The sequence below is a fragment of the Stomoxys calcitrans genome, chromosome 3 (assembly GCF_963082655.1).
Source record: "Stomoxys calcitrans chromosome 3, idStoCalc2.1, whole genome shotgun sequence".
Lineage (NCBI taxonomy): Eukaryota > Metazoa > Arthropoda > Insecta > Diptera > Muscidae > Stomoxys > Stomoxys calcitrans.
Genome location: NC_081554.1, coordinates 41,944,526 through 41,968,353, shown reverse-complemented (window position 1 = coordinate 41,968,353; position 23,828 = coordinate 41,944,526). Strand labels below are relative to the sequence as shown.

General features: G+C 38.1%; 1 protein-coding gene across 4 annotated transcripts in view; it reads left to right on the top strand.

Moving 5' to 3' along the window:
- LOC106087365 (ATP-binding cassette sub-family G member 4) overlaps window positions 1-23,828 on the top strand; it is a 179,796-nt gene that overhangs the window by 132,759 nt on the left and 23,209 nt on the right. The gene's annotated exons all lie outside the window — the stretch shown is intronic.

Here is a 23,828-nt window from a genome sequence, read left to right as displayed (position 1 = left end):
CTAAAAAGAGTTTTTCGAATATGGATATGCCTATGTACAGAGGCCAAAAATGTATTTCATAGATATAAGCTAACCTCGGATATTTGTGTTATCAGATTGTAGCCAATACATAGCAAGTAATGTATAAAGTCAAATGGAGGCCATCTTTTAGGATAGCAAGTTGAGCTTTTTTTCTTAAATTTCAAACTTCATACTCAACTTTCGATAGTTACCATATTTTTTCATACTACCCGCTTACTAACAATCCGCGCTTAGCCACATTTCAACATTAGCTTTTCTACTCTTGGTGACTGCCTTCGACTTTGGTTTTTTGGTCTTTCTAAGATTTATTATTTCAATAGTTCTTTGTTGCTTTGGCTGACTGGTAAAGCTGCTCGTGACGTTTTTTTTTTTTTCAAACAGAGACTGGTTTTGAATGCGTCATGCTCGTATAGTTAAAAACAAAATCTTAGCTGGCATTTGCTTTAGGCGACAGCTGGGGAACGACTGAAAATACAACTTCGCGAGTGGAGAAACTACAAAGAAAAGAACGAGTACAAAGTACATTCATTTGAAGGGAAACTGATTATGAAGTTTTCTGGTTTGAAAATTGTCTTTGTTTCTGCTTGTATGGCATCAGTGATTTTTTGTTGCTTCTGGTTCATTTTCTGACAATGACTCCCATCAAATTTTGCATAAGTCAGCAGTAGAAGCAGGCGCTACACTGCATTGCCAATGGGGAAAAGTTTAATGGGGTCAGCACCCCATGCCATGGTTTATAAAAATTGCCATTGTTCTGTGTTTGGTTTTTTTTATCAAAAATTAAGTCGTAATTGAACTTATCGTTATAGTTTATTATGGATAAAAAAAGCACAAATTCTTAATTTATTTAATTGCACACATCTCTCAACGCCAATAGGAAGAGAGCTCGATAACAAATGCTGGGCGGTTTTTATACTCGTATGACATGATTCATTTTTGGAATTTGATGGACTTTGTCTCATATTCCCAAGAATGATGTCAAGCTGCCAATATCGTTTTACGAATTTTTAATGAAGATATTCAATTGCAGCGTCAGCTTTGTCAATTGTTTTTGGAATTGTTTGTTTTATCAATTTTGACATATGGCTATTGCCATTGACGTTCATAAAAGTATGGACTTGACGGTATTTGATAAATTACATTGAACGCAATCGAGTGGGTTTTAATGCGGAAACTCAAGATATTTAATATTTATTTCTTTGTTTTGGGGGAAAAAAATAGGATGGAACGAGCACGCGGTTTGTCGACGTTGTGCAATATAATACCCATGCGGGGGATGTGGTGGGTACGCTAATCACATATCGTAATATCGGAATCGTCCAATAAATTCGGCTTTCATGGACCCAAAATCTTAAATCTTGAGATCGGACGATATCAAGTTATAGTCCGGCATAGCTTCATAAGTTAATGGGCTATAGTGATTTTCACAGCCGGATGGAGAGACATGGATAGATCGAACGCTAAGGCGTTCAAGAAAATATAACTTTGAATCGAACCATACAAAAACTTTGGACTTCACAACATCTAATGAAATATTTTCTATTTGGTCTTTATGGAGAATTCATCGAACAGTGATGTCAGAAATTCCCTGCGTGTTTAATATTTTTTGAAGTTCTAACCTTGACGGCGCAGTTCCTAATATAAGCCTTAATGGTCTGCATATACAGCTTCGCTTCTATCTGAAGACGAAATTTCTAAGAAATTTTACCTAAGTACAAAATTTTGAAGAATTTTTACCTAAAAACAAATTTCCTAACAAATTTCACCGATGTTTGCTGTTTTAGCCACAATTTACTACTACCCAATTTTCAGCAGACTTTCTTTTGCAACAGCAAACATTTTTGCTGTTCTTGCTAACAAATTTCTCGGAGTGTAGAATCCAATGGTGGAGGATATGAAGAAGTTGCTGTTGTTGTTTTATGTGTTCTATCTTTCGTCTGCTTGATTCTGTTGAGTATCCAGTTCCAAAAATTCTGCAACTAAGATCGGGTGCGTCCCGGGGGATCTGGGTCTGAGACGGGTGGGTCTGGCTGGGTAGTTAAAAAGGTTACGTATGACCTATGGTCCCTGGTAACAATCAGGACAAATATCCTGCACGTTGCTTCGGCCCGAAGTTAATGTCTTTTTACTTCTTACTTTGGAAATTTTTTTCTAACACCACAAAAGGGAATAAATGGACCCATTGCTACAATCGATTCAGAATCATCTTCTGCTTCAATTCAGCTTTGTCTGTGCGCTGGTCTCTCTATATGCCCGTGTTAGATTGTGTACAAAGTACAGATTACATGTTTGATCAGATCAACTTGAAGTATTTGAGCATTAGAGACTTCATCGACCTTTTAATGTAAAAAAATACGACTTCTGTGCTCTCATAAAACCTATATGGGAGTTTAATCGAACACTGAGTGTGCACTATGCACTGTGGTGCTTTTTCTCCCCTTCGACTTTAAACCTCTCAAACCGCCAACATAAAACTCGTTATTGAGCTCATCATTTTACCAAGTCATCGCAACATGTTGCCATGCCATAGTTCATTTTAAGTACAGCTGCACTTAAAAATGTTTCGCTACATTTGATTCGCTGTAGTACGATATTATCATATGAAGACACACTAGGTCAGTAACATTTGTGTGTTTATAAGTTCGAGTGAACGGAACCGGTTAATGCATGGCTTTGATGTGGTCGCACACTCAAAAGCACCGAGTACAAGCGGAAATCTGAATTGTACGTTTCATGATAAACGAAGCACCAGTTCATTTGCTTGCCTCATGTGCGCACTCACTCACCAGAATTCAACACATTTAGACTCTAAAAACAGAACTTTTTTATGTGTGTCATAATAAAAGCGAAACAACGACTCAGCCTTATAATTGAAACATGACAAGACCCTCTGTATTTGGAAAAAAAACGATATTGCTATTAGAAATTCTTGAAACGTACTATGTATAGTAATCATTGGAGCTTGTTTTGCATCAACAAACAATAGCACATTGTTGTTATTAATGCTTACACACCGTGTGTGTGCGAGTGTGTGTGTGTATACTAGCAAACCAATGGCAAATGATGATTTGAGAAGGCATGAGGTCAGGCCTGATTTAGCAGTGTTAATATTGTTGTGTTGATATTGAAACCTTGACCCTCGTTGTTTCTATCATTTACCAAATTTTCAAAGAATCTCTGGGATATCATGATGACATGTAAGCTACTATAAGTCTTTAGAATCTGGAAAGAAGTACAACGAATGTTACTGAATATCCCATGAACTTTCCATTAAGGAACTGGGGATACTTTGTAATAGCAATGAGTGCAGTCCGATTAAAGTTTAAGCACAATTTTTTCAAGTTTTTTGTCTGTTAGGGCGAAGATCATTAAATTTTACAATTTTTGTTTGTATCACATTCGAGACGAGCTCAATGATCGAAGATGCAAATGGAAAAGGAAAGTCAAAGATAGCAACACACACCAACCACTATGGGATGCGTTTCGTCTTTGGTTGGAATACTTTCCAACCATATTAGGTGTGATGGCTTCAAGGGTCGTCGTATGTTGTATTTGAATCGTATTAATAGCGAAAACGCATCTATGATACAATTACCACGTTAACCACGCTCGACAACCCTGCCTATTAGCTGTACTTTTCCCAATGCATGTACTTTTTTTTTTGTAATGACAGACATTCTTACTGTGACAAATTACACTTCTTCCGCGCAACACATGATTTTGTGCATCTGTTGAAAGTTGTATTGATGGCTTCGAACGCTTAGACAACGGCAATGGCTCTCGCTGTTGCTCCTTGTGCCCAGGTTCGAGTCCAGACCAGGGTTCTGCCGAATTTTTCATTTTTCAAGTTTTTTTGGCGAGTAGCTGCAAATGCGGCCGCTGGCAGTCAGCGATTTCGAGAGGAGAGTCTCAGTGAGGGGTCAGGTGGTACTGGCTCTAAATTAAATGCTGAGTACCAATGATACTCGAGATGACAAGTCGAATTCTTAGCGCCTTCAAGTAACAAATGGCCAACATCAGCGTCTGATCCTAGGCTAGAAGCGGCTGGAGGCGAGCGTCGGATCTTGATGCAAGCGGCTCGCTATATCGAGAGATACATGTATGGTCCTACAAACCTATGCGGTTGGGGCGCTGGGCCAGTAACCCGCCCCCGGTCAATTTGCAAATAAAGTACCATGTATGAATTTTGAATGTACTATTAGTCATCCATCATAAATTTCCTTCTTGTAACTACATGCCAAATTTCAGACGTCTGGCTCCATTTGTAAAGATAGTACCATTTGGTACCAAAATGTACGAGTTGTGATTAGATTATTTGGTCACCTATCATTTTTTTCCCAGTTGTACCTGCATTTCAAATTTCAGACCTCTAGCTTCATCTATGAAGAAAATACCAAATGGTACCAATTTTGGTGCCAAAATGTTGGAATTGTTAAGGGTTTATTTAGTCGGGTATCGTATATTTTTAAGTTTTACCTATATCCCAAAATTCAATCCTCTAACTCCATCTGCACAGAAGGTACCAAATTGTACCGATATTGGTACCAAAATGTACGAATTGTAAAAAGCTCATAGTCACCTATCATATTTTTCTTAGTTGTACCTGCATGCCAAATTTCAGACCTCTAGCTCCATCTGTAAAGAAAGTACCAAATGGTACCGATATTGGTACCAAAATGTACGAATTTTGATTATATCATTTAGTCATCCATCATATATTTCCTAATTGTACCTGCATGCCAAATTTCAGACCTCTAGCTCCATCTGTAAAGAAAGTACCAAATGGTACTAAAATGTACGAGTTGTGAATAGATTATTTGGTTACCCATCATTTTTTTCCTAATTGTACCTGCATTTGAAATTTCTAACCTCTATCTTGATCTTTGAAGAAAGTACCAAATGGTACTAAATTTGGTACCAAAATGTTCGAATTTATTTAGTCGGGCATCATATATATTTAAGTTTTACCTATATCCAAAATTTCATTCCTTTAGCCCCATCTGCACAGAAGGTACCAAATGGATCCAATATTGGCACCAAAATGTACAAATTGTAAAAAGCTCATAGTCACCTATCATATCTTTTCTAGTTGTACCTGCTTGCCAAATTTAAGACCTCTAATAAGCACAAAATCCATCTGTAAAGAAAGCCCAAAATGGTACCAAAATGTACGAATTTGAAAAAGATCATATAGTCACCCATCATACATTTCTTAGTTGTACCTACATGCCAAATTTCAAACCTCTGGCTCCATCTGTAAAGAAAGTACCAAATGGTACCAAAATGTACAAGTTGTGAATAGATTATTTGGTCACTCATCATATTTTTTCTAGTTGTACCTGCATTTGAAATCTTAGGCCATTATCTTGATCTTTGAAGAAAGTACCAAATGGTACCAAATTTGGAACCAAAATATTGGAATTCATTTAGTCGGGCATCATATATATTTAAGTTTTACCTATATCCAAATTTTCATTCCTTTAGCTCCATCTGCACAGAAGGTACCAAATGGTTCCAATATTGGTACCAAAATCTACGAATTGTCAAAAGCTCATAGTCACCTATCATATTTTTCCTAGTTCTACCTTCATGCTTAATTTCAGACCTCTAGCTCCATCTGTAATGAAAGTACTAAATGGTACCAATTTTGGTACCAAAATGTATGAATTTGGACTAGATCAATAAGTCTTCCATCACATATTTCCTAGTTGTAACTACATGTCAAATTTCAGACCTCTAGCTCCATCTGTAATGAAAGTACTAAATGGTACCAATTGCAGTACTAAATGTACTTTTCCTCCCGTTATCAGTACAATCCATTTTTGCTTTTCGCCCTCATCCTCTTGCATCAGATATCTTTTAAGTCAACTTTCAAAATTCTACCCTTATCCATTTGTACAGGGCGACAGAGTTCATCAATTTTGTACCTTTTATGTACTTTCTTTTAGTACCTAAATCTACAAATTTTCAAAAACTCATATAGTCATCCAATTGTGGTTGCCAATGTGGGCCTTAGTTCCAAAATTCATAGCTCTAGTTCAATTAACAAAGAAAGTACCAAATAGTACCATTTACGGTACTAAACGTACTATTTCTCCCACTTCCGGCTCGTTTTCCAAAATTTTTTCATACCTTATTTTTCTTGAGGCGCTCTTTAATTTGAGCCCAAGAAGATAATTCTAGCCCTTTCCGTCCGATCTGGGCATATGTGCCATTTCGTACTTTTTGGCACTTTTTAGTACCTTTTCGTACGAATATCACCAAATCCAGCCTTATCCTGTGTCTATGACTCAAGACCAATATTTGTACAAAGTTTCATGATTCTAGCTTTAGCCGTTTGGGTTGGGCGATGATCAGTCAGGTAGTCAGTCAATCAGACAGACAGTTAGTCCGTCACGCAACTCTTTTATATATAACGACAATAAGCAAAAAAAATTTTATTTACCCATCCCTCGTCTAGCCATATACATTGACATCCATTACATTGACTAGTCTCGCAATATTTCTAAATTCATCAATGGCTCGAAGTTCAACGTAGCTATATTTTGAACATTCGTGGCTATTGAAAACATTTCTGTCATCAAAAGCAAATCTTTGGCATGAGAAGATCTGTTTTATTGCGGTCTATTTTTTACCATCTAGTCGATGGTACATTAACCAGATCTTAAACACCCTTCTTTTGCTACATTTTGGTATAAACATGGAGTTGCTCCCCAAAGATTGCTAGGCAATGTAGCACCAATAATCTTTCATGACTTGTTTGGGTATTGACTGCTTATCACCAATTTTTGCTGTTGTCGATATTTTCAATTTGCGAAAAAAAGTTGTTGGTGGCAACCCTGGTTCTTCTAATCATTACTTATGTTCTTTGTTTTAAAAGTCTTCTCTTAATTCTTTGTTATGTTTCTTTAGAAAAAAAAATGTCTATGAACTTATGTATTAGTATTGGATTTTATCTTTGGTTCATGCACACATATGTATATGTATGTGTATGCTTGTGTTTCGTTACATGTTAAGCCACTTAGCAATGACCATGAAAATATGAAAAAAGACAAACTTGTTCCCTTATGGTCTCGTGTCATTAGATATTGTTTGTTTCTTTGTAAGGCTTTATTACCATCTTCTTGTTTTTTCTTTTTATCCTCACTAAGTATATGTATATCGGCTATACCTACCATAAGAAACTCTGCAGCTTAGAACTCGGTTCTTATCTATTATCCCATACTCATAGAAAAGAAGCATTTAAAGTTATGTTTTCGAACATTTTATAGTTAATAATAAATTGAGGCAAACAAACAGTATTGGCAAAGAATATTATTTGACAAAGTAGTGTGTTAAAATGCACTCAGAAAATTAAGTTTGCTGATATCACAAAGCACTGTCTGCTGATTTTTAATTCACATTCTTTGAAGGAAACACATTGCCATGGTAATGACTATATGATGGTTAATGACGGTAATTCGGGCACATCGTTCCATGTTTTTATATAGCTCGCATATGAACCGATCTCCCGATAATACATCTTGAGTTTCTAAAGGGCGCAATTCTTACCCGATTTGGCTGAAATATTTCACGTTGTGTTTCGGTATGACTTCTAATAATTGTCCCAAGTATGGTCTGAATCGGTTTATCTTACCTATATAAAAATCAATTTGTGTTTGTTTGTCAGTTTGTCCGGGTGTTCCTTATAGACTCTAAAACGGCTGAACCAATTTTCTTAAAATCCACCACATACCACAGTTTTTGATATCTGAAGGGGGGGCGGACCCTCCCCCTTACCTCAATTTTCAGAAACGCCAGATCTCGGAGATGGATGGTGCGATTTTACCGAAATTTTGTGTGCTCTCTTATAGTAACCTACAAACAAAAATTTGGTATCCAAATTTCGGATGGGGTACCTAGGGGGCCGCCCCACCCCCAAAATGAGACTTGAAGAGGTCTACCACTTTGCTGTCATTGGCTAGAACAGACGTCTCAGTCATTGTGTCCGTCGTGACAGATCACTGTCTAATCGGAAAACATGCTGACAGACTAAAGGTTGCCAGTAACAAGCTGTGAGGATATTGCAGAAGGAGAGACAATTGAACATCTGCTGTGTGTGTGTCCCGTATTGAAAAGTACCTTTACTGCAACTTAAATTCCATGTGGTTTTCTTTTGCCTACACACACCCACGCTCTTATCTAGTCTACTAGTATCTCTTGATTTGTGTGTGTTCTCTTTCTCCTTGGCCTTACCTACCTCACTAACAAAGCAGTATTGATGTATGTATGGGATGTAGTTGTTGTTGCTGTCTCTCTGTGTGAAGAGCGCATGTCATCGTCTTCTAACATAACACTCACGCATTATTTTTTTCGCACGTCATTGTCATTTTTATAATTGTTTATGTCGTGTTGTTGTTGTTTTTTTTGTTTTGCGTTCGTTTCGTTCACACAAATTTAATTACTGTTGCAAACACACATACACTTGCGTGTACTTTTTAATTACTCTACAAATTTAATTGTAATATGATTAAAATGTAATAAGTGTGCATATAGGAATCTCTGTGCAGTTTATGCAACGTCAACGTACATACATACCTACGCACACATGGATGTAAATGGGTTGAGAGGAAAAATCGCTTAACTGAAGTAATGGAAATATTTGCCAAGATGCTTTACAAGACAAGGTAATACAGGCGATTTATATGGGAGGGCATAATGATTTGACGTGGGGAAACAGGAAGTTATGTCAACAACTGAGCCCAGGTAAAGGAAATCTTAATCAAAGACTTTCATCCTTAAACCGAAATCGTTATGCGATCTATTCTATGTTACAGTGATGAAGCTATTCAAAATCGTCCTCTGTACTTAATATGATCTTCTTCTTCTCACAATACGCAACTATATCCACAAGTTTCGAGCAAGGCAAACTTAAATTTCTTATATACATTTCAAGGTGCGACCTTTCTTACAATTTCATTAAGAGTTCATTCATCCATAAGAAAAATTCACCCTGAATTCAAGGTTCGTTTTAAACTCGGTTAAACATTCATAATCCTTTTCATCACTTTTGCTTTTATTTGCTTTAGCTCTCCTTTAAGTCGTATTTAAATCTTGGTATTTACATACTTGGCAACTAGTTTCCTTCTTAGACTAATTAGATTTTTTCTTCATCTTTGTCCTTCAACCAAAAAGAGAAAATATAAAGAAAACATAGCCTCATTAGTATTTGCAGAAAGTGCAATACAAGCTACACGTTCATTTCCAGCATAATTGAATAAGGAATTATCCTTGTGCAATGCTAACCATAAGTTTCCCTCCCCCCCCACATCCTGGTAATTTTTCCACCATAATGTATTTCCTAAGAAAATTAATTTGCAAACGTGTCACTTGCCACAGAGTCACAAGAAGTACAGGGAACCACTTTTGGGCAAAGGGGAACCACCAAACAAACAAATGCGCATTTGGCAAAATGTCTAAGCCAAAAATTACACGCCATAAGCAGCGTTGAGGAGAGCGACGAAAGGTCGTTCCACTTATCTGGGCATCAAAGCAAGGACAGGGTGTAAGTACACATTCAACGTGCGTGTATGTTTGTGATAAAGTCAGAACTCAATGTAGCAAAAATTTATGAATTTGCCAAACATTATCGGTCAGGGTCAGGGGTGAACCTTTCGTTCCATATACATAGACTTTGTATGTAGAGAGGGATGAATGTTTGATGCCAATAAAGAAATCATCCCCTATGCCGGTAAAACGTAATTTCCCTGTTTTTTTTTTTTTTTGTGTAATGTTTGGCTGGATTTGAAAGAACTTTGTATTGCTTATCGTTTTGCTTAGGAAGATTTCCATGGTATGGGCAGTTTTACTTATAACTCAGATGTTGTAGTGGGAGTTGGATTTGTGTTTATGTCAATGTCCATTAACTTCAGTTACCATAGATGCGTTAATTATTATGTTTATACCCTAGACCACTATTGTGGTATAAGGTATGGTTTGGGTTGCCCAAAAAGTAATTGCGGATTTTTTAAAAGAAAGTAAATGCATTTTTAATAAAACTTAGAATGAACTTTAATCAAATATACTTTTTTTACACTTTTTTTCTAAAGGAAGCTAAAAGTAACAGCTGATAACTGACAGAAGAAAGAATGCAATTACAGAGTCACAAGCTGTGAAAAAATTTGTCAACGCCGACTATATGAAAAATCCGCAATTACTTTTTGGGCAACCCAATAAATTGGTGATTTTGTTTGTAACGCCTAGGAGGTAAAGAGACAAGGTAAAGACAATCTAGCCGTAGTCGTCCGTATGTGTGAAGAAAGAAGAACTGAAGAAGAAGAAGAAAAAAGAACTGAAGGAATTGAACTTTGTATAATTTTGGTGTTCAGTCCATACAAGACGCATTTCTTAACCGATTTCGTAGAAATTTGGAACGGTGAATTCTATTAGACCCTCTGAGTCACGTATCATGTATTAGACCCTGTCACGTATCCCAACCTCCCGATTTTAGTTCTTTGGAACACAAAAATCTGCCAATTGCAATGATTTTTCAAATTTACTTGGCGAAGAAATTTTTAAAAATTCTTTTAAAAAAATTTCTTCCTCGATGTGGATGAAAAACGCTGCCGCATCATGCTCACTGATTATTTTTAGCCTAAAATGGAAGATATGGACTTGGACGACATGTGGTTTCAACAGAACGGTGCCCTACAGCATACTTTACAATCGATTTATTGAAGAGTGAGTTTGATGAGCGGATTACCTCAAGAAATGGCTCATTCGATTGGCCGTTTTACTCGTGCAATTTGACGCCACTAGACCAAGTTCTAAGTGGGGCTACGTCAAGTCATTCGTCTATGTCAACAAGTCGACAATTTGGGAAGAGCTCAGAGCCAACATTGAACGGGAAGTCATTGACAATTGCGTTCAACGTACTGACAGATGCTAACGTGCCCGCGGTAGTTAACGAAGTCGAGTTCCATTCGTAAATTTTTTGATTGTATACTTCAAGTTGATTAAAAAGTTTTTGAAATACCTCAAATTCTTTGCATTTTTATACCCTCCACATAGGATGAGGGTATTGTTATATCGACATTCCGTTTGTAACACCTCGAAATATTCATTTAAGGTATATTTTTTTCTTGATCGTCATAATATTTTAAGTCGATCTAGCCATGTCCGTCTGTCTGTTCCGTCCGTTGGGATTGTATTGGGTTGCCCAAAAAGTAATTGCGGATTTTTCATATAGTCGGCGTTGACAAATTGTTTCACAGCTTGTGACTCTGTAATTGCATTCTTTCTTCTGTCAGTTATCAGTTGTTACTTTTAGCTTGCTTTAGAAAAAAGTGCAAAAAAAGTATATTTGATTAAAGTTCATTCTAAGTTTTATTAAAAAATCCGCAATTACTTTTTGGGCAACCCAATAAATGGGCCATATCCGTCCATGTTTTGTTATAGCTGCCATATTAACCGATTTTGGTCTTGTCTTCTTGAGCCACTAGAGGACGCAATTTTAATCCGATTTAGCTCAAACTTTGCATGGGGTGTTTTGTTATGACGTCTAACAACTATGTTATGTACGGTTCAAATCGGTTTATAACTGATATAGCAGCCATATAAACCGATCTTGGATATTGACATCTTGAGCCACTAGAAGGTGCAATTCTCAACTGAATTGGCTAAAATTTAGCATGAAGTGTTATGGTATGACTTCTAACAACTGTGCTAAGTATGGCGCAAATCCGTTTCTAACCTGATATGGCTGTCATTTAAACCGATCTGGCTTCTTAAGCCTCTAGAGCGTGCATTTACTATGCGATTAGGCAGAAATTTTGTACAATGGCTTCTCCCACGAAGTTCAACATACGTGTCTAACATGGTCTAAATAGATCTGATAAAGCTCCCATATAAATCGATCTTCCGTTTTTACTTCTTGGGCCCCTACAAGGCGCAATTCTTATCCGAATGCACTGTTCAACATTCAATTCATGTATGGTCCGAATCGGACTATAGCTTGATATGGCTCCAATGGGATAACAGTTCTTATTCATTTTTCTCTGATTGCCTTAAACAAGAGAGAGAGAGAGAGAGAGAGAGAGCGCGCAAGAACTCGACAAATGCGATCCATTGTGGAGGGTATATAAGATTCGGTGCGGCTGAACTTAGCACGCTCTTACTTGTGTTTTTTTTTTTTAATTTCTCTTTCGAGACGAGCTCAATGATCGGATATTTTCTTTGCAAATGAAAGAGAAAAACCAGAGATCGCAACACACACCAACCACTATGGGACGCATTTTGTAATTTGATTTTGAGTTACTCTTCAGCTCTTAGGTGTGAAGCCATTAGCCACGCTCGACAACCCTGCCTATTAGCTGTACTTTTCCCAATGCATGTGTTTATGTGCAATGACAGATTTTTTTCTACACAATTACACTACTTCTATGATATACACATGATTCTGTGCATCTGTTGGAAGTTGTATTAATGGCTTCGAACGCTAGACAACGGCAACTGCTCTCGTAGTTGATCCGTGTAGCCAGATTAAATTCACATCCGTGCTCTGCCGATTTTTTTCATTTTAAAGTTTTTTTGGCTTTGGAGCGAAGATTGTTAAATTTCATAATTATACCCTACTCAGAATCAGTTTCTGATTCAATTTAGCCATGTCCGTCTGTGAGTCCATTAATTCTTGTAATCAAGGTAAATGTCGTATTTGTTGTCCAATTGCCACGAAATTTTGCACATATCACTTTTTTTGGCTCAAAATCGGTTCCGATTTAGATATAGCTCTCATATACTTGTCCTGGTGAATGGAAATGGAAAGCCAGAGATCGCAACACACACCAACTATTGTGGGATGCGTTTTATGTGGAAAACAAGATATACTCGCCATGACATTTAAAGTCGACTTAGGCTGTCCAGCTGTCTGGCTGCCTGCCTGCCTACCTACACTCACTGTCGAATGAATAAAGCTAGGCGCTTGCAACTTTGCACCAATACTTCCTATAAGTGTACGTCGGTTGGGATTGTTAATGGGCCATATCGGTTTATGTTTTAATATAGCTGTCATATAAACCGTTATCGGTTATTGACTTCTTGAACCTCTAGAAGGCGCAATTTCTATCCGATGTGGTTGAAATTTTGCAAGTGGCGTTCGGTTATCACTTCCAATGACTACGCTCAATATAAACTAAATCCCTTTATAACCAGATATAGCTGCTATATAAACCGATCTCGGGTCTTGACTTCTTGAGCCCCTAAAGGGCGTAATTATTATCTGGTTTGGCTGAAGCTTCGAATGCGATGTTTTGTTCTGACTTTTTAACAACTGTACTAAGTATGGTCTAAATCGTTCCATAACTTGATATACATAAATGCCATATAAACCGATCTCCCGATTTGACTTCTTGAGCCTCCAGAGGACGCAATTCATATCCCATTTGGCTGAAATTTTGTACAACGACTTCTTCCACGACCTTCATTACACGAGGATGGCCTTTTGTTATTCAGGATTGGGCAACCCTTGTGTTGCAATCTGCCAACTGACAGCTCTATCGTAAAGCTTCACATATTTGAGATTATACGTACTCAGAACGTTTTGACATACGAGCGCTTTTTGTGTCGTTTACAGTAACTTAAAAGATTCATCTCAACCAATTAATGAAATTAAATCGTGAACATTTTCGTCAATTATTTTTAACAACTTTCGACGTGGATTGACTCAACAATAGTACATCGATGAACTTAATTAAATTTTTGGCGATGAAGCTCCTTCAATTATGGTGAGTTCAACAGACGTCGTCAAAATCAGCCAACTGATATTGCAAGATCGTGCATACATTCAATATTCCATGAACATTTGACCGTCAAAAAATTTGTTCGCTTTGAATCCCACACAATTTGTCAATCGCTCAAAAAAGGTTCGTGTCGATTGGTCGAAAGAAATGCTCCAAAAATACGAAACAGCTGCATTTTTGTACACTGAAAAACATCGATTGGAAGAGTCGTCCGCCGTATAGTTCTGACTTGGCATCGAATGACCCGTATATAAAAAATAAAACGAGAGGCCAACGTTTTTCGACATCTGAAGAAGAGGTTGATGCATTCAGATTGCATGTATTGGAGATACCTCAATCATAGTGGCAAAAGTGCTTCGACAATTGGTTCAAATGCGTGCAAAAGTGTGGGGAGTATTTTGAAAAACATTAAAGCGATTTTCGATGATTAATATTTGTTTTTGTGTTCTCTTATTCCGAAATATAAAAGGCAACCCTCGTACGTTCCAAATGTAATTTAAATCGGTTGATAACCTAATATAGCTTTCATACAGGGTGGCTGATGAATATTGCTACAATGATGAATATTGCTACATTTTTTTTTCGGTGTATGGAATACATTTTTCTTTTATTCATGTTAAATTAAATTATTAAATTAATTATTAAATTATTATTAATTAAATTAATTAATTAATTAATTAAATTAATTATTAAATTATTATTATTAAATAGAAAAAAAGTTATTACATTTTTTTTTTGGTAGCGGCTTTCATCAGCCACCCTGTATAAACCAATCTCCGGATTTTACGTCTTTGGCTGAACTCTTGCACAATGACTTCTGCTTTGGGTTTCAACATCCAAACCAAGTATGTTCTGAATTGGTCTAAGACCTAATATAGCTCCAATAGTATAGCAGTTCTTATTCATTATACTTTGTTTGCCTATAAAGGGATACCGGTCGAAGAACCTTACGATGCATGGTGGAGTGCATATAAGATTCGGCCTGGCCGATATTACCACGTTTTTACATCTTTATTTTTTCTTACCAGGGTGTCACAATGGGCCGATTTAACTCACCTTTCGGGGTGGGCTACACATTCAACCTGACTTTATACCTAATACAGTCATTATGATGGAAACACCTCTACACATTGATCTGCGACCCAATAAAGTCCGTCTGTCCATCCGTCCTTCTGTCCGTTTGTCTGTGGAAATCATGATACCGGTCGAAGGAGTGAAGCTTATCATTCAAAATTTTGCACTGATACTGTTCATCGTCATGTAGATCGTTGGCGATTGCAAATGGGTCCTAACGGTTCAGTTTTGGATATAGCTCCCATTAGGGATATAGCAAGGAATTTATTTTGGGCAGGCCCATTTTGGAACTACAACACAATAATAAATACGTATACGGGCAAGCTTACGAAATACATGCATTTCGACTCTATAGCCAACCCCTGGCTACGTCCCTGGCTTCCACATAACCTGGTTCTTCGACTTGAGTCCCTTGAAAACCCAATTGTTGTTTGATTTGGGTGATTTGAGTGTTCTGTTCTGTCTTCCAACAAACGGGGCAAGTACGGCTCTAATCGGTGTATAACCTGACATAGTTTCCAGATAAACCGATCTCCCTATTTAAAATCTTTAGCAATTGGAAGCCGCAAATCTATGTCAGGAATCACGTGCTACTTAAAAAATCCGTAATTTTTCCATGCCAAGTCCTTAAGTTGGTTCATGTCTGGTTGTGTGTTTCCACCGGTGTCTGTTAGTCGCGAAGGCCGGGCTATGACATAAAACGTTGGAGCATTTTCTATGTCATTTCACTGCTTTCGCTGCTAGCACACATTGGCACTTAGGTAGGAACACAATACCAGACATGAACCATCGTAGGGCCGTGATATGGAAAACAATTATTGATTTTGTAAGTAGGCCAGAACTCCAGACTTAGGTTTTCCTTTACAAAGTTACTTTTTATACCCACCATCGAAGGATGGGAGTATCTTCATTTTCTCATTTCGTTTGCAACACATCGAAATATCCACTTCCGACCCTATGAAGTATGTATTGGGTTGCCCAAAAAGTAATTGCGGATTTTTTTAAAAGAAAGTTAATGCATTTTTAATAAAACTTAGAATGATCTTTAATCAAATATACTTTTTTTAAACTTTTTTACTAAAGCAAGCTAAAAGTAACAGCTGATAACTGACAGAAGATAGAATGCAATTACAGAGTCACAAGCTGTGAAAAAATTTGTCAACGCCGACCATATGAAAAATCCGCAATTACTTTTTGGGCAACCCAATATATTCTTGATCGTCGTAAAAATCTTAGACGATTTAGAGATTTTGAGATATTGAGCTGTAACTTTGCACCGATTCTTTTTTGTCCTTGGCAGGTTAAGTTTGACGATGGGCTATATCGGACCATATCTTGATAAGGCCCCATTTAGACAGATTTGGCTGAAATTTGGGAAAGTGAGTTGTGTTAGGCCACTCGACATCCTTCTTTAGTTTGGCCCAGATCGCTCCAGATTTGGATATAGCTGCCATATAGACCGATACAGCTGCCAAAAAGACCAATAGTGAACCACAGTTGAACAATGATTTGTTTTTAGTAGACCGCTCAATGTCCATGCCGAATTTGATCCAAATCGGACTATATTTGGATATTAGCTGCTATGGCTGCATAGATAATGCATTTTTCACCGGACTATGACGAAAAGTCGTTTAGATATATACCCGAGGTGGTGGGTATTAAAACTTAATACCTTTTTACTTGGCATTAGTTATAGCCCACAACACGCCGTTTATTGACTTAGATGTATGTCCATGGTGTTATGGGGCGGATTAATATCTACATCCTTTTTTTTGTCCTAACCTAATCTAACCTTACCTAAATAAAAACCTGATTTTATCATTTAATTGAATTGTAAGCTATGACATTTTTCTGTCGACAATGGCTAAAAAAGCACTTAAATTGTTGGCAATCAAAAATTACCACACATAGCCCATAGACTTGATTGCATATGGTTTTGGCTGCCATTGTCCCTAGGCTTTTACACATGAAAATCCATTGAGCAAGGTAACATAGCAAAGGGCAACCATAAAGTCCTGGCTAACACATATGTCAAGCATTTACAAGGTGATAGCCTTGTTGAGATGAAATTAATTGGCTTAGAAAATAAAGCTGAATGGGTAAATGGATGCCAAATTATGGAGACAAGCAAATGAGCGTTTAACATCTTTGTACTATCATGTGTATGAACGGTAGTATAATCTAATGTGAGGTGTTGGAAGGATAGAAACCTTAAATATTTAAGATTTTTTTGGCTCAGCTATAAAAAGGATGTCCCTTTGTGTGAAGTTTGCCCCTGTTCCTTAATGGAATGTTCATGGGCAAATTTACATTTGCAGCTATATCCAGCGAAAACCACCGTAGTGCAGAGTTCAGAATGTCCGCCTATGAGGCTGAACGACTGGATTCGAATCCTGGCGGAAATATCGGAAAAAATTTTCATCAGTAGTTATCCTTTCCTAGTGCTGGCGACATTTGTGCGGTTCTGTACCATTGGTATGGCAGCCATGTAAAAATTTCTCTGCATAGAGATGTCGCAATGCGGCAAGCCGTTCGTACTTAGCTCTAACAAGTAAAAAGGCGTTAAGTTCGGCCGGGCCGAACTTTGGATACCCACCACCTCGGGACCACCACCTTTCATCAAAATTCGGTGAAAATTGCATACCTTATGTCCCATAGCAGCTATACCGAAATAGGATCCAATTTGGACCAAATACTAATATGTAAAAGTCATTGTTCAATTATGTATAACAAAATATTGGTCTTTTTAGTAGCTATATTTAAAAATAAACCTATCTGAGCCATATACAACATGGATGTTGAAAAGCCTAACCTAAGTCAATGTGTCAAATTTCAGTGAAATCGGATTATAAATAAGCCTTTTATGGGGGCCAAGACTTTAAATCGAGATATCGGTCTATATGGCAGCTATATGCAAATCTTGAACGATCTAAGCCAAATTGCAGAAATATGTGAAGGGGCCTAACTTAACTCTCTCTCCCAAATTTTGGCAACATCGGACAATAAATGCGCCTTTTATGGGCCAAAAACATTAAATCGTGAGATCGATCTATATAGCAGCTATATGCAAATCTTGACCGATCTGAATGAAATTGAGGAAGAATGTCGAAGGGCCTAACACAACTCACTGTCCCAAATTGCGGCGATATCGGACAATAAATGCGCTTTTTATGGCCCTAAAACCTAAAACCGAGAGATCGGTCTATGTGGCAGCTATATCCAAATCTGGACCGATCTGTACCATAATGCAGAAGTGTGTCGAAGGGCCTGGCACAACTTACTTTCCCAAATTTCAGCAAAATCGTATATTAAATGTAGCTTTCATGGGCCTAAGACCCTAAATCGGAGGATCAGTCTATATGGCAGCTATATCCAAATCTGGACCGATCAGAGCCAAATTGATGAAGGATGTTAAAGGGCCTAACACAACTCACAGTCCCAAATTTCGGCGAAGCCGGATAATAAAAGTGGCTTTTATGAGCCTAAGACCCTAAATCGCAGGATCAGTCTATATGACAGCTATATCCAAGTCTGGGCAGATCTGTGCCAAATTGACGAAGGATGTTAAAGGGCCTAACACAACTCAAAGTCCCAAATTTCGGCGAAATCGGATAATAAATGTGGCTTTTATGGGCCTAAGAACCTAAATCGGAGGATCAGTCTATATGGCAGCTATAACCAAATCTGAACCGATCTATGCCAAATTAACGAAGGATATCCATGGGCCTTACATAACCTACTCTTTCAAATTTCAGCAAAATCTGATAATAAATTTGGCTTTTATGGGCCTAAGACCCTAAATCGGAAGATCGGTCTATATGGCAGCTATATCCAAATCTGGTCCGATCTAAGCCAACTTGACGAAGGATATCCATGGGCCTAACACAACTTACTCTCTCAAATTTCAGCAAAATCGGATAATAAATGTGGCTTTTATGGGCCTAAGGCGCTAAATCGAAGGATCGGTCTATATGGCAGCTATATCCAAATCTGAACCGATCTATGCCCAATTAACGAAGGATATCCATGGGCCTTACATAACCTACTCTTTCAAATTTCAGCAAAATCTGATAATAAATTTGGCTTTTATGGGCCTAAGGCGCTAAATCGAAGGATCGGTCTATATGGCAGCTATATCCAAATCTGGTCCGATCTAAGCCAACTTGACGAAGGATATCCATGGGCCTCACACAACTCACAGTGCCAAATTTCGACGAAATCGGATAATAAATGTGGCTCTTATGGGCCTAAGACCCTAAAACGGAAGATCGGTCTATATGGCAGCTATATCTAAATCTGGACCGATCTAGGCCAAATTGGCAAAGGATATCCGTGGGCCTAACACAAGTTATTTTCCCAAATTTCAGCAAAATCGGATAATAAATGTTGCTTTTATTGGCCTAAGACCCAAAATCGGAGGATCGGTCTATATGGGGGCTATATCAAGATATAGTCCGATATAGCCCATTATCGAACTTAACCTGATTATGGACAAAAAAAAGAATCTGTGCATAGTTTCAGCTCAATATCTCTATTTTTGAAGACTGTAGCGTGATTCCAACAGACAGACGAACGGACATGTCTAGATCGGCTTAGATTTTTACGCTGATCAAGAATTTACATATTGGGTTGCCCAAAAAGTAATTGCGGATTTTTTAAAAGAAAGTAAATGCATTTTTAATAAAACTTGGAATGAACTTTAATCAAATATACTTTTTTACACTTTTTTTCTAAAGCAAGCTAAAAGTAGCAGCTGATAACTGACAGAAGAACGAATGCAATTACAGAGTCACAAGCTGTGAAAAAATTTGTCAACGCCGACTATATGAAAAATCCGCAATTACTTTTTGGGCTACCCAAATACTTTATAGTGTCGGAAATGCATATTTCGATGTGTTGCAAACGGAATTACAAAATGAATATACCCCCTTCCTTCGGTGGTGGATATGTAAAGGAAGCTCCTTGTCATTGAGATCCCACTTCAATCGGACAGCACTCATTGATATGTGAGAAGTTTGCCCCTGTTTCTTAAAAGAATGTTCAAGTGCAAATTTTCATTTGCATATCAAGTTGCAAATAGGCCACAAATTTTCAACTGTAGAGCGAGATGTTACACATTTTCTATAAGAATTGTTATTCTCGAATAAAATAGACTTTTTTGTAATTTTTCGAAGAGTTTTATTTTTTTGTTTTTTTTTTTTTTGTTTTTGCATGTAGAAGGTCAAGAAGTCAAATCGGGAGATTGAATTATGGATGTTGAAAGTCATAACAAAACACTATGTGAAATATGTCAGCCATATCTGATAATATTTAAGCCTTTAAGAAGTCCCATTTGGGAGATCGGCTTATATGAGTGCTATATGAAATTTTATACCAATTTCGCACATTTACTATCTTCCGCAAACTTCGCTTTGACGAAATATTTGTGCAAAATTTCAAGTGCCTTCAGAATTAGATATAGCTCCCATATATATGTTCGTCAGATTTTGGGTAATTTGCAATAATGTTGTCAGTTGTCAACCGTAGTTATCACAGTTTGAACAAATTTGCTCGAAATGGCATACGGATTATTTCATAACCCATCTGAAAACATCTGCCGAGGTTCATCAAAATTGATTCAGAATTGGATATAGCCCCACATTGTTCTTATAGGGTAGGTGTAGGGTATTATACAGTCGGCTCCGCCCAACTTTTGCCCTTCCTTACTTACTGCATAACTTATAACATAACTTGGACTTTGTCTCTTTCCATTCTTTTTATGAACAATTGCAAAAATATAACAAAATTGCAAAAAATTATCATTGGTCCGTGGCAATGTCCTCTACATAGAGTTCCACTCTTTAAATATTGTACACACTTACAATCCTTTACTTTGGTGGTAAGGCATTGAACTCATGGTGAAAAGTAAAGAAGTGTCAGTGATTTAGAAATGTGATTTCAAAGACAATAAAAGGTCAGTGACCAGTTGGCGTATATTTAATGCAAACAATTGTTGTGTATACGGCATGCTATGCAGTGAATCGCCATGATTGCGATGACCAGCCGGGCGTATGATTATTAAACGAAAGCAACAACCTTATTACGTATGCGGACGAGTATGATTATTAGAAATTTTACGCTATACGCTATTTGGCATATGTAGTGGTATTTTGCAATAAAAATTATCATTTGTGATGCCTTCCTACTCTAAGCCATGGAAACATGGTGGCTGCCATGATAAAGAGTAGGACATCCAGCGAATTGCTCAAATACATATCGCATGCCTATGTCAGGGAAAGATCCGTGGGGACTGTCCTGCACGAGGTTGTGCATAAAATAGAAGAATTCTTCGATGCCGAAAAGAAAACATTGGCAGTTGGCAATGATAATGTGAGTCCCGAACCTCTCATTCAATCCCTAGACCCTAGAGCGAGTGGACCTAGGTCCTAGAGGCTAGACCAGCAAAGGGCATGCCACAGAGAGGCATTTTATAGGCACTCTTATGGGTGACCACCATATATAACCTAGAAATAATTTGAACCCATCTGCTGCCCAGACGATGTTATAATACTTCAAAGGGCTGCAATGCAAATTTTCTCTTGAACATTCCATTAAGGAAGAGGGGAAAACTTCTCATATATCAATGAGTGCTGTCCCATTCAATTTTCAGCTCAATGAAAGGGGCCTCCTTTTTATAGCCGAGCCTGAACGGACACCTCTTTGTGGAGAAGTTTTTACCTGGCTGCCATACCAAATGATACAACGCAGAAAAAAATTTCTGGTGTTCTCGCCAGGATTCGTACCAAGGCATTCGGCGTCATAGGTGGAAGCTAACTTCTGCGCAACTTTGAAATGGTAAGGGTCCGAATTATCGTAGCAGAAAAGTTCTTGAAGATATCATACGACTGAGCTAAGCCTAGTGGTTTGAAAGTTAACCCAGAGAAAAACGGCGTCTCGTGTCACTTCTTTGTGGTGAAGTTTTTACCTGGCTGCCATACCAAATGATACAGTACTTCACCAATACCGCCAGCACTATGAGGGGATAATCAACGCTGAAAAAATTTTTCTAGTGTTCTTGCCAGGATTCGAACCAAGGCATTCAGCGTCATAGGTGGAAGCTAATCTCTGCGCTTCTTTTAAAGGGTAAGGATCCGAATATGCATAGCAGAAAAGTTCTTGATATCATATTATACGACTGAGCTAAGCCTAGCCCATAGAAGACTGAAGCCTGCCTGTTAACGAGGAAGACGATGGAGGATCGATTTGATGAACTACGTGTTCTCAATAGAAACATTTCGTTACCTTATAAGGTTAAATACTTATGAGTGTTCTTGAACAGGAATCCGAATCGGAAGTGTCACATTCAGGTACGTGCCGAGAAGATTCACAGATATTGGCTACTATGAAGATGCGCCGCAACATCGAAATGAACCCTGAATCTTAGGATAGTTGTTCTACAGGAGCATGATTCGTCCAATACTATCCTACTTCTCAGTAGTTTGGTGCGGTGTAGAATAATAGCAAAGTAAGGATAATGCAAAAGGTTCAGAGAACATGTTGTCTTGGCATATGCAAAGCGAGGACGAGGCGAGGATGTCGCCCACTAACGCACTGCAGACTATTCTCGATATCCGACACATAGACATACAGATTAAGTGTGAGTCAGCCTCTACGTCTTTGAGACTTAAGGCGATAGGAGAATTGATAGAGGATGTGAGTAGGTAACACCATTGCAGTATAAACGAACTGACGATAGGAAACCTGGATGGTATGCAAGAGGTTTCCGAAGGGATACTTGAGACGACAATAGAGGTAATGTCTTGAATTAACAGAACTCTGGTATTGCAATCTGGGAGATCATGACACACAGATGAATCAAAGCTCGAGGACAGATGGGTCTGCATGGAGAACTCAGGGACTGAGATCTGTTTTAGACTGCTGGACCACAAGACGGTCCTGCTGCCAGAGACCCGGGCGATAACGGAATGCGTGGTGTGGTACAGTGTTAACGCGAGTAAGTCGAGTGTTAACATCTCTACGGGCAGTAAACTGGCCATCAGGGCAATAACAACTAGAACGGTAAGGTCACAAAGAGTCTTAGAGTGTAATAAGGAGATTATTAACAAATTTCTGAGGAAAGCACGACCCGCATCGTCTGGATGCCGGGCAAAAGCGGGGTATGGGGGAATGAAAGAGCAGACAAATAGGCAGTGAAGGTCAGAGGACTGTCGTCAATAAACTTCGTTAATCCGAAGCCTTTCGGGAAGACACAGTCCGAATGAGGGCGTGGGCGACGAAAACGCATGTAACACAGTGAGTTTTGTTAGAGCCTTCGACTTCCTTCTTCAATTTGGCTTAGATCGGTCCAGATTTGGATATAGCTGCCATACCGACCTATCTCTTGATTTAAGGACTCGGGCATATAAATGGCGTATTTATTATCCGATTTCGCCGAAATTTGGGACAGTGAGTTGTTTTGGTCCCCCCGACATCTAACTGGAATTTGATACAGATCGGTCCAGATTTGGGTATAGCTGCTATATAGATCGATATCTCGATTTAAGGTCTTGGGCATAGAAATGGCTCATTTAATATCCGATTTCGCTGAAATTTAGGACTGTAAGTTGTGTTGGGCCCCTCGACATCTTTTTGGAATTTGGCACAGATCGGTCCAGATTTGGGTATAGCTGTCATATAGACCGATCTTTCGATTTAAGGTTTTGGGGCCATAAAAGACGTATTTATTATCCTATTTTGCCAAAATTTCGGACAGTGAAGTGTACTGGGCCCTTCGACATGCTACTTCAATTTGGCTCAGATCGGTTCAGATTTGAATATAGCTGTCATATAGACCGAGCTCTCGATTTAAGGTTTTGGGCCCACAAAGACGCATTTATTATCCGATTTTGCCGAAATTTGGAACAGTGAGTTGTGTTAGTCCCTTTGACAATATTCTTGAATTTGGCTCAGATCGGTCCA